Source organism: Mustela nigripes, chromosome 12 (assembly GCF_022355385.1).
Source record: "Mustela nigripes isolate SB6536 chromosome 12, MUSNIG.SB6536, whole genome shotgun sequence".
In the NCBI taxonomy this organism is placed as follows: domain Eukaryota; kingdom Metazoa; phylum Chordata; class Mammalia; order Carnivora; family Mustelidae; genus Mustela; species Mustela nigripes.
This window is the reverse complement of record NC_081568.1, coordinates 70,204,004-70,216,398: the sequence shown is the minus strand read 5'-3', so window position 1 is coordinate 70,216,398 and position 12,395 is coordinate 70,204,004. Positions and strand designations below refer to the sequence as shown.

At 50.9% G+C, this 12,395-nt stretch overlaps 1 protein-coding gene across 2 annotated transcripts in view; it reads right to left on the bottom strand.

Moving 5' to 3' along the window:
* RAD50 (RAD50 double strand break repair protein) overlaps nt 1-9,677 on the bottom strand; it is a 132,855-nt gene extending 123,178 nt beyond the window's left edge. Inside the window, exons 1-2 of one of the 2 annotated variants that reach the window (XM_059417537.1) lie at nt 9,543-9,677; nt 1,196-1,256 (exon numbers count right to left, since the gene is read on the bottom strand). The gene's annotated coding sequence lies outside the window, so the exon portion shown is untranslated. The remainder of the gene's footprint in view (nt 1-1,195; nt 1,257-9,542) is intronic. The other variant, XM_059417536.1, reaches the window with a different exon arrangement.
* Between the last annotated feature and the right edge of the window lie 2,718 nt (nt 9,678-12,395).

Genomic DNA, 12,395 nt, shown 5'->3' with positions numbered 1-12,395 from the left:
CAGATCTTTTTTGCTTTTGTTTCCCTTGCCTCCGGCAATATGTCTAGAATGAAATTGCTACAGCTGAGCTCAAAGAGGTTACTGCCTGTGTGCTCCTCTAGGATTTTGATGTTTCCTGTCTCATATTTAGGTCTTTCATCCATTTTGAATTTATCTTTGTGTGTGGTGTAAGAAAGTGGTCTGATTTCATTCTTCTGCATGTGGCTGTCCAGTTTTCCCAGCACCATTTATTGGAGACTGTCTTTTTTCCATTGGGTATTCTTTCCTGCTTTGTTAAAGATTAGCTAACCATATAGCTGTGGGTTGATTTCTGGGCTCTTTATTCTGTTCCATTGACCTACATGTCTGTTTTTGTGCCAATACCATACTGTCTTGATGATTACAGCTTTGTCATATAGCTCGAAGTCCAAAATTGTGATGCCTCCAGCTTTTCTTTTCTTTTTCAGGACTGCTTTGGTTATTTGCTTTTGTGGTTCCAGGATCATGATCTGAGCCAAAGGCAGTCGCTTAACCAGCTGAGCCACCCAGGCACCCCATAGAAATGCGGCACATTTCTGAATGTTGATTTTAAATCCTGAGACTTTCCTGAATTCATGTATTAGTTTTAGCAATTTTTTGGTGGAGTCTTTCAGGTTTTCTACATAGAGTATCATGTCATCTGCAAGTAGTGAAATAGAGCTAGAGGGTATTATGCTAAGCAAAGTCAGTCAGTCAGAGAAAGACAAATACCACATGATTTCACTCATATATGGGATTTAAGAAACAAAATAGATGAACATATAGGAAGGGGGAAAAGAAAAAGAAGGAGAGAGGGAAATAAGCCGTAAGTGACTCTTAACAATAGAGAACAAACTGAGAGTTGATGAAGGGAGGTGAGTGGGGGCTGGGCTACATGGGGGGTGGGTGTTAAGGAAGGCACTTGTTATAATGAGCACTGGTGTTGTAGGTAAGTTACGAGTCTGAATTCACCTCCCAAAACCAATATGGCACTGTATGTTAATTAACTAGAATTTAAATAAAAATTTAAAGGGAAAAAATTGTACTACCCTATAAATAACATGTCTCTTTTTCTGCAATATATATTATTTATCTATTAGCTATAACATATTTTATACTGCATATATTATATACCATTTTTCTTCTTGCGATGATGTGAGATGTAAGCAATGTAACATAGCTTTAAGTTATCACTGACCTTCAGACGATATATCAGAAGCACGACCATCTGCTCCTGGACCACACTAGATCACAGGTACCTGAAAACACAGAAAGCGAAACTGTAGATAAGAGGTGACCTCTACATTCTATATGTAAGCCTATTTTTGGATATATGTTCAATATATAATTTGCAAATATTTTCTCCTATTCTGTAGCCACCATATTTCATTCATCTGTTTGGCTCCCCCTCCAAACTCTGCCTGGTTCCATCCCCTGTTCTTTCCACTGATACCACCCCACCCTGGCTCATCTCCCCTGGATTATCCCCCTATTCTGGCCTGCTCCATGTTCTTGCTTCATTTGTAGAAAGTCTTAGACTGGATGACAGTCCAGTCTGCAAACAGTAGCCAGTAAGCATTTAAAAAGGCACATTGGATAATTTCCCCTCCATGTATCACATCCTTCAAAGGTACCCCACTCCTTTCACATTCATTTCCTCCTGGTAGGGGGGCCCAAGATGCCCCACATCCTCTGAACCCTGTTGATCTTACTGATCCCATCTTCTACTGTTGTCCTCCTTACCCATCATGCTGTAGCCACAGTGATCTTTTCCCTCAAAACACTGAGCTTGGGCTTGTCCCAAGGCCTTCACATTAGCTCCTACCTCTGCCTCGAGGGCTCTTTGCCCTGTTTTGCACTTTGCTGCCCCTTCCATCATTTACAAAGTTAAAATGTCACTGCTTTAGGGGTGCCTAGGTGGTGCAGTTGGTTAAGTGTCCGACTCTTGATTTTGAGCAGGTCGTGATCTCAGGGTTGTGGGATCAAGCCCTGCATGGGGCTCCACACTCGGCATGGAGTCAGCTTGGGATTCTCTCTCTCTGCCCTTCCTGCTCATGCTCTCTCTCTCTCTCTTTCTCTGAAATAACTAAATCTTTAAAAGAAAATGTCACTGCTTTAGACAGACAGACCTTGAACACCAAATCTGAAGTACCCACCTCCATAATCTCTGTGATACCATGCTATTTTAGTACTCGGCAGAACAGGTTATTACCATATGATATTTCCCCCATTATTAGCCTGCCTTTACTAGAACATGAGTTTCATGATAGCAGAAAATTTGTCTCGTTCGCTTCTATATCTCAGTGTCTAGACTTGTGCCTAGCACATCCTATAGGTTCAATGCATTCTCACTAAATCCCTGCACCACAGTATCTACCTCTGTCCCACACAGCTGGCTGTATTGTAAATGTCTGCCATCTGAATTGGTCAAGTAATCCATCCCCATGGCACCCAAGGTCCAAAAGCATCCCTGAGCTAGAAGAGGGAGAGAGAAAAGATACACAGGCAGGAAAATGACAAGAGAAAGTTTGCAGAGAAACCTTAAAGAAAAGACCAATTCCTCTAGAAGTGTTTTGGGAACTCTGTAGCAGAGTTTGCGTTTCCAGCTCTGGCATGGGCTCCCACCTGAGGACAAGCCTTACCTTGGTTGCAGGGGCTGTTAGGCCCACCCGGAAGGCTCACGAGGCAATGGCGCAGTGGCAGGCCAGCCTGAAAGCCTCACAAGGCCGGCTTATCAGAGAAATTAAACTCTGACTTCAGCTATGCTACTCTGAGCCTGTCTTCCTGGTATCTGCAACTTGATTTTCCCATCCCACAATCCTTAGGCTGGTGGGTCAGCTGTCCCACAACCAGCGACAGCTCTTTGCTCCCAGCCTCTCTTGGACCACAAGGCACCAGGCCTGCTGACTGAGCATGGGACCCAGGGGATGTGGGCGGTTTTAACACACAGCACCACCAGTTTTTTTCTCTCCCTGAGAGAGGGAGAGAAGTCTCTTCTCCCCCTGAGACAGTCCTGGCCTCACCTCTCCCTGAGAACCTGGTAGGTGAGTGGTCTGAGAAGTTTCTGTGAAGACCTGACACTGTTCTGGTGAATCAAGATGGCTGCTAGGGCCACTCCTGGGGCACAGTAAGGAGCTGCTTTCCTGAGCACTGGGCCCTGCTTGAGTCCTAAGAGAAGAGCAGCACCCACCCTGGCCTGGCCTGGCAGAGAAGTTCCCTTGGAGTTAACACCTCTGCCTGGACTCCCAGGAGCCAGGTGAAGAAGCCTCAGACTTCTGTGCAACCAAGAGTCATGATGTAAACAAATTCCCATAAGCTACTTATCTGAGATGGGGACTCCAGGTGCCAGGGCCATGGGTGGGCAGGGGTAAAGAAAGCCACCCTTTTTTTTTTTTTTTTTTTTTTTTGTGGCAGTAACTTCTGGGCAGTGGTATAGCCCTGTGTGTGGACTTCCCAGCTCAGAGGCAGTACAGGGTTCTTCCACTCTTCTGTCTACTGGGCATCTCACCCAGCACTCCAACCTTGTCCCTATGTTCTGAGGTCCTGGCCTGGAGCTCAGGAGGGAGTGAGTCCAGAGGCAGCTGAATCAGAGCAGCCATGCAGCTGCTCATGGGCTCTCTGATTTTGTTCTGTTGACGTGTCACTACCTCCATTCCAGCCTGGACTGGAGAGCTGAGGCAGGAATTCCATCAGGGGATAACTCTTCCTCTTTTTACAGAGCCCAGGGCACTGACCCCTTACAGGCCTATCCTGGACCCTCAGTTCTGGAACAAATCCTCTGTGGGGCCCAGGGGATTCATTCTGGGGGAATCCAAGGGACTGCCAGGCTCACCTGGGGAGACAAGTGCTCAGTACAGGATGTGGGCTTTCCTGGGCCATGATGCCAGGATGGCGTGCAGAGGGTGGCTACAGGGTCCTTGCTCTCTGACCTCCCTCAGTAGTCATGTTAGAAAATGCCATCTCCGTCTTTGCTTGGGCCCCTGCTCGCGGGCACCTGTTCAAAGGCAACCGACCAGGAAGCAGGTGCTTTGTTTACCAGGTGGCACTCACCTATCTGCCTTAGCCAAAGTCCATCCTCAATTCCTGAGCCCGCCCTTTAAACCTGCACTGACCCTGCACCCTTTTTTCTCCCCTGAACCCCTCCACCCCCTTTTCCAAAAGCAGAAGGGGGAAATCTCTCTGTTAGCCAGCAGGGGGCACTGCTGCCACAGGGTGGGGATTAGGGAGTGGAACCACTAATCCCCTGGGAACACAGGTGGCCTTGAGGGTGGATTCTGGTCCTGCTGGACAACAGGAGAGAAGGATGACGGTTTGATAGATACACCCCATCCAGGAGTGGAGGCACCATTATCCAGGCTTTCCCACATGTTGAGCCCACACACCCAGTGTCCAAAGGGCAGGGCCCAGGAGTCTTGATGTACTACTATTTCAGCTTCTAGCTATGGTCAGTGGTGACTGGGCATTCCTGGGGCAGGCTGTGACCTTTCTAATCTCCTGCGCTACTCATTTTAGCTCAACACCTTCAGATCCCCAGACTCATAATATAGACAAAGCTAAGGCCCAGGGTCTGGCCTTGGCCCCAGATGCAGGCATAAAAACCGTGTTAGCAGAGTGGAGACCTCACTACATTTTTCCCAGAATGGGAAATTATGGGGGGCATCAGAAGGGTCATGCTTTAGGGTGCCTGGCTGGCTCAGTTGTTTAAGCATCTATCGTGGGCTCAGGTCATGATCCCAGGGTCTTGAGATGGAGCCCCCACTGCAGGCTTCCTGCTCAGCAGGGAGTCTGCTTCTCCCTCTCCCTCTGCCCCTGCTCATGTATGTTCTCACTCACACACTCTCTCTCTCTCTCAAATAAATAAAATCTTAAAAAAGGAAAGGAAAGGAAAGAAAAATAAAAGGAAAGAAGGGCCCTGCTTCAACCCGTTCCACATCCTGGCCATCCCCAAATCCTGTCCTCTGCTCTCAAGTAGGCCCACTTCTCTATGGCCATAGACCTAATCCACCCAGATCAACCAAGCTGCCTCTTGTCCACTGCTCTGCCTCCCGTACAGTCGGCTCCCAGACTAGTGTGAAGCAAGTAGGTGCCTAGGGTGCCAAACGTCAGGAGGCACTCACTCTCACCGTCGTGCGACACCGTCGTGCGAGTACAGAGTTGGCTCCTGAGAGTGACTGCCTCCCTACGTTTTGTTTACCACACCCAAGTCCCCTCCTGGTGTGCCCCCGATTCATCCATCCTGGCAGCCACAGAAGTCTTCTATAGCATTGGTCACTCCCGGTTACCCTCCTGGGGTCTGCCCTAGAATTCACTTCAGCAAAAATCTGGTGACAGACCCCGGTTCTCTAGGAGAGGAACCACAGGTCCTGCCCTGAGGAGCCCCTGTCTGTCAAGATAAAGTCCAGACTATTGACTATGACCTTTGAGCTTCTTCCCAGTGTGGCCCCCATCGCTGGTCCGGGCTCAGCACCTGGGGTGGCCACATAAAGCCATACTTGCAAGCAAGATCTGTCCTGTACTTCGGGGCCTCCACACTTTTCCTTGGGCTGTTCCCACATCCTGGAATGCCCTCTCCCATGGCTGGCCTATTAAACTGTGACTCATCCTTCAAGGCCCTCATGAATGCCACCTCCTCAGAGTAGCCATCTGTGGACCCTGCTGAGATCAACCACTTCCATCTCAATACCCCAGCATCTCTGCCCCTTTGTCTAATACTCCAGGTATTACACACATCTGTCATTCTGCAATCAGCTGTGCACTTACTAAGTGCCTACTGTCTGTGAGGACTCTGTGGGGTGCCAGAAAGGTTGCTCTGACTGCTAACATCTGCATCCTCTGCCCCAGGAGAACACCCAGAAGACCCATGGTCTTCAGGCTATTAGTGGTGGGAACCACAGCTGCTCACTTCTCAGTCCCCACAAGGCCAGCACAGGCACAGGGCTGAGCAACATTCCATAACTTTCAGATGCCCCTAAGTCTTCAGCCTTCTGGAATTACTGCTTCACTAGAAGCAAAGTACGACATGTGCCCTCCAGCCCCTGTGGAAAGCCATCTCCAACATTCATAATGGTTTTCCAGGAAGGAAGAATGGCTTTTGTTTCCTGGGGTGCCCAGACCTCCTCCTCCCAGCACAGTCTCGTCCATTTTATCCCCCAGTATAGATCCAGTCCTCTCAAATACTACCAGAGCAACATTTCATGTTGGCTATCTGACACAGTGACACACCCATTGTGGTTTGTCATGGGCAAAGCTGGATAGCAGACAGTCATGCTTTCTCCTGGACCATCCAGGTGGGTGGCTCTCTGCTGACTCTTCACTCCTCCTACCAGTCAGCTGGATGGTCAGTCAACACATGCTTTCCTGAGGACAAATTCACTCAGAGAAAGCACTGCAACCTTTCACTCATGACTAAGGTCCTACCTAAATTGAGCTCTCCTTTGTGGACCTTCCTTCTTTTAAAGATTTTATTTATTTATTTTAGAGAGAAAGTGGGCACACATAAGTGGGGTGAGGAGGAGAGGGACAACCAGATTCCATGCCAAGCATGAAGAGCCAGACTGCAGGGCTTGATGACACAATCATGGTGTGAGCTGAAACGAAGAACGGACACTAAACTGACCGACCTGCCCAAGTGCCCTCTGGACCTACCTTCTTAGAGAGGAAAGAGCACCCACCTGCTGTTAGCAGCCCCTTCCTCTTATTCTGTATCTGGCTGGCCCTTGTCACTGTACTGTCCCAGTCTCTCTGCAGGGTTTAGAGGGCACACAAGGGAACAGGGCAATGGGAAAGGGAGCAGAGGTCTCCTCGGAGAGACAGAACCGGACAGAAATGACCACAGTGCTGCTCAGGGAAGCCACAACCCTCTATCCTTCCTCCCTTTGGGTAATCCAAGACTTTCTGTAGAAACTGTCTTGATGCCAAGACAACCTCAGCGAAAGGGTGCAAGCTGCTGAGGCAATGTGAATACATTCATCCATCACCCATCCTTGGGACACTGGTTCACAGGGCACCTGCTATGCTCAGCCAACGCCGGATCCTGATACCACAGCAGTGAACAAGAGAGAGCACCCACCAGACCACCCACCTTGCCTCATCCCTGCTTTCCTTGTATAAATATACCTATAACTCAGCACTTGCTGTGTCCAAACTACAATGACACATTTGTGTTATCTTCTAGCTTGAGGTACACCTACTGTTTCTGAAATGTGACCTCGAACCGAGCCCAACACAGACACTCTGGTCCTCTCCTACGTCAAATTTATTGGCGAGGATGAGGGTTTGGCTCCCTGCCTCAAAGATACTATTTGGACTAGGCAAAGGACCGGCACGGGCTCCAGTCTTGGGAAACAGAGGGAGAGGTCAATAACCTACTGGTCTGGGGCTTCACTAAACTGCTATCATGGTTGCCTGTCCCCTTGGGGGCACCCCCCCCCCCCCCGTCCTGAGCCTTATTCCTAGGACAGCCCCTGGAGTTGGGATTCCCAGTATGAGTCACCAGGTCACCAGGGGCTATGCTAGGAGCACAAGCTCTACTCTTGCAGCATTTGGAGTTTCCCTGGCTCTCTCCCAGGCCAGCCACCCTGATCCTTAGCCTGTGCCAGAAGAAGGGAGTGATGGCCTGGACAAAGGATGCTAGAGGGTCTATCTGCCTGTCCCTCCATTGGCTGACTGGCTGCTTCCTCGTGGCCCTGTGGCACCTGCCCCACCCCCAGCTCTTTTGGACTGAGAGAGCTCCACTTTTTGTCTTTTCATGAGTCATGGTCTTCGAGCTATTGGAAAGGAGATCCCTGTCACAGACTTGGGGTCTCAAAAGCAAGAATCTAGGTAACACTGCCCACCCAGACTCCAGGCATTGCTTTGGTCTGAAGAGGCCAGGACTCTTCTCACCATTCCAAACTCCCATCCTTCCTGGCTCAGATCCAGGCCCAACCCACAATCACTCCTGGCCTGAGCTGCAAGCCCTGGGGAGAGAAGGAAGTGGCCAACCCCCACAGCCAGCATTCCTCTGTGGTGACTATAGTCTGTGCACTGCCCAACAGCCCCATCTGGAGGGCAGTTCTCAGGGAGCTACAGGGGACTCCCCCCTACAGGGGATGACCCCCCCTAGGCCTCTTCTACTGAGCGGGGGTGGGGGTATCTTTGTTAGCTGGGGCTTGACTGGGGTAGGGAGACAGGAGAGCTGGGCCCAGAGGTCTCCTGGAAGCAAGTCAGAGGGTCACAAGACCTGCCCTACATGCTTCTCACTCCATTTCTTCACTCATTCAGTTAATACGGAGACCCTCTTCTGTTCTAGGCCCTAGTGGGGCAGGGCTGCACACTCCAGGAGCTCCAAGTCATAGAAGGAGGAATCATCCAATAATAAATAAAGTACATAGAGGGGATCATTTCAGCAATGATAAGAGCTATGGAGGCAATAAAACGAGATGTGACATACACTCAGTGGTACAACTGGAGAGCTCACCCGTTTGAGGGGCCTCCTGATTTCTCAGACTCCACCTGCCCATGCACAGCCCCCTCACCCACTCCCACAGCGCCCCTTCTGTTTGGGGGCTGGGGCAGGTGCATTCAGGTGGGGCTTTTCCGGGACCGGTTTTCCCCAGCTCCTCTTGGAACTTCCAGAGGGCCACTGGCCCTCGACACTGGACGGCCGCCCGTCACCCGCTGCTGCCGCGCGAACCTCAGCGATCCCGGCGCGGTTCCCGGAAATTCCTCGGTTTCCCTGTGGCAGCCGCACTAGCAAGAAACCGAAACCCAGGCCCCGCCCCTCCGGCGCGGCCCCGCAGTACCCGGAGTGGGGGCTGGGGCCCGCGCAGGTGGGCTGGTCGCTTCTGGGCTGCCTAGCCGGCTCCTCCCCACCTGCGGAGCCCGCCTGGCCGCTGCAGCCCAGCGGCTCAGCACACCCACGCCTCCCACAGGATAGCTTCGAGTCCAGCCCGAGTCGCCGGGGCTGCAGCGGACTGCGGAGTGCCCCAAGCGGGGCACGCAACGCGGCCTTCCGCTGCAGCAGTCCAGAGGTGGGCGCCATTTGTGGGCGCCCTACTGTGTGCCCGCCACCCAGTGGGGAGAGAAGGAATGGCAGGGGCATTTACAAAGAGCTCTGCACCCCGAGTGTTGCTAGCTTCATCACGCGGAAGGGGTGGGGGTGATAATGGCATAAATAACCGTTCAGCAGCTTGCCCAAGCTCACGCAGCCTGGAACTGCGGAGCTGGCTGAAAACGCTTAGCCCGCAGCGGGAGGGTGGGAGGGGTGGAGAAGGAAGTGCCCTGGGCTGCGGGCAGGTGAGCTGCCTGGCACGGGTAGGGCAGCCAGCTGGGGAGGGGGAGGGGCGGTCCCAGGCAGCCACCAGGGCGGCACGGCTGGGAGGCTTTGCTTTTCTCCGCCCTCCCTCCCTTTCCAGGAAGCCGGCCGGTTACCCGGACTCACCCCCAGCCGGAGCCGAGCAGGAATGTGGAAGTTAGCCTGAAAAGGCTTGTGCCCCCTCCCCAGACACACATACACACACACACACACGCTCAGATCAGGTTGGGGCAGCGCGAGCGTGGGTCACCTGGAAGCGAGGGGCTCCAGATCAGGACTCGGGTTCCCCAGGGCGAAATAAGGGTGCTGCTGCCCCCAGGAAAGTCTAGAATTCTGCCAGGAGCGCTCTAGGCGAACGACAGTGGGCGCAGGCGCTACCGAACCACCCATTCGTGTGGGGGGCGGGGAGGATGGTGCTTCCAGGCGGAGTCACTCCGGGACTTGGCCTCCAGGCCTGGCCCCAGAGCACCCGCCGCCCCCGGTCCGGGGCCCCACGGGGCGGATGGAGAGCTGAGGCCTCTTTCCTCCCAACCCAGTGTTTATAAGAAATGAAACTGCACAGGGCATCAGCGGCAGCCCACACTGACACCCGCTCCCCCTCCGAGGTTCCAGAACAGTCCACAGCGCTGGAGCGATTCCTGGCCCACTCTTCCATCGCAGGACCCCCTAGGTGCAACCAGCTGCAGCCTCCCACTCTGTATTTAGGATTTTTGTAAGAGCACAACGCTTATTTGCTGTGTCATACAGCATTTTTGCCAGAGTGTTGAGAGGGGAGGCGCTCGTCTTGAGCCAAACCCGGAGCTGACCCAGAGCAGGAGTGTGATTCATATTTGTTGAATGAATTAAGAAACGACTTTTGTTCTTCCAACTAGGTTCCTTTCAGGCGGGTGATGAGGGCTGGATTCTCCAAGCTTTTCGGTGCTTTCGGACGATTTTATGCCTGATTTGTGTTCTGCACTTCACAGGTTAGGACTGCCTGCCTCCAGGTTTGCTGTCAAAATCTAAATGATGGCTGGAAGGAATTTTGAGGATCTTAGAAAGCCCTCCCTTAGGAGCTGGAAGGCTAGAAGGCATGCTGTGGGTTCATCTGCTTTGGGGACCATGGCTTTCTCGCTGGGTAGCCTGCTCCATAGAGACCCAGTGCCCTCCTACTTTCAAAAACCTGGTGAAAGCCTCGCTGAGTTCTGCACTTCAGAGCTAACTGGAGCCCCACCTCCCCAGGGGGTGAACACTGTGTTCTGAGAGCCCAACAGAGGGAGCTACGGACTGGAATGGTCATGGGGAAGAGGCTCCTATAGGGGTGATATTGACCCCTGCATCCCTATTGCAGAAATCACCTCAAAGGAGGTTCCGCCAACCTAGAAAACTCCAGGGCCTAATACAGTGCAAATTATCCTTATTAAGTAATGGTATGGAGGGAGGCATGCTGTGAGTGAGACCAGAGCTAACCCCAGCTAACTCCACCTGCAGATGTGAGGAACCTACTCAGGTAGGTCTCTTGCAGAAAAATGCAGACTTTGTTCTTTAGAAGTTCACCACCCAGGTGGTAAGTGCAGAAAAGGAAGCATGAAAGTTAAGAACTAGGGGTTTACAAGGCAGGGAAGGAATTTGGTCTGGCAGCAGCTTTGGGGGTTCTTCCTAGAGGACCATGAATTTCCTCTGGGCCCAGAAATGGAGACTGACACTTTGTGTGTTGTATGGGGAGAGGAAGGGGGGTGGGGATGAGACTGAGAGGGGTATGTGTGTGTGAGTGTTGCCAAACACCAGAGGAAGATAGGGATGAGGAGCAAATGGAAGGAGCAAAGACATGAAGGGAAAGATAGTGTGTTCAAAGAACAAAAATTCAGTGAGAGGTTTACGCACTACTGTTAATACATGTCATTTTGCTCACGTTTTACCATTTAGGAAGTTTGACAGTCTATCCAATTTCATCTTCATAATAATTAGGAGAGATAGGCAGACTGTCTCTTTTACAGAGAATACAGAGAGAGGCCCAGAGAGGAACAGTAACTTGCCTAGGGCCACATGGCAAGTGACAAAAGCACATGAACCCAGGCTTTCAGACCCAAATCCTGTGTTCTTTCCACTGCTCTCTAGTTTCTGCCAAGGGTAGGGGAGCTGGGGGAGATCAGGTTGGTATCAACCTGATTACCTGGGAAATTAGAGTGAGCAGCGACCTGAATGTGGGGTTAAGGAGTCTCGGGAAAACTGAGAAGCTCCTGGTGGACCCGAATTTTTAGGGGATCAAACAGAGTTAGGCAGATCATCCTAGTGCAGAGGCATCTAGAGGGGCAGGCCCGCCCTGGAGGGAGGGAGGCCTGAGGATAGGCTGTAGCAGTAACAGTCTGGTCCTGGTATGTGAAAACACAAGGATGCAGGGAAGAAAGATCTGGAGGACCAGGTGAGGCAAAGAAGGGAGGAGGATAGGAAAAGACTTTAACCAGGAAGGAGCTGGAATTAGGATGAGAGAAAGCTGCTAGGGTTAGTGTAGAAAGGGGAGGGAGGCCAAGAGTTTTGCTTGTGTCTCTGTGAATCTGTGGATAGGGCTGTAGTGTAGTGTCCAAAAGGCAACCAGAGCTTGTGTTTGGAGGCTAACTTTCCACAGGGGATGGTTGAAATGACAGAAGATGAGTATTTTGAGTCAGAGAGGACTAAAGGCCTGGCCTTGAATTACTAAGAAAAACCTAGGGAAGGCTCTGTTTTGCTTAGCATCATAGGAAATGTGTGATACATTTTAGAATGGATTCAAGAGCTGTTACAACAAAAATTTGGGACACTTAACCGGGGTGTTTTATTTCATTGACTGGTAGTGTAGCACCCTTGATCATGATAAGCAGATTCCTACAGGCTTCAATATCAAAAAAGAATCCCTAGACTTAGAAGTTAAAAAGAAAAAAAAGGTCAAACACCCCTTCAAATATGTAAATGACAATTTCATCAGTAAATTCTAACATTGGGGAATTTCTCCTAAGCAAAAAAATTGACATGGGCAAGATTTAGCTACACAGTGTTGTCTGTATTAGGAAAATATGGAAATAACCTAAATATCCTACAACAGGAGATTAATCAGTAAGTTTTTATTTATCCTTATTACAGAATAAAA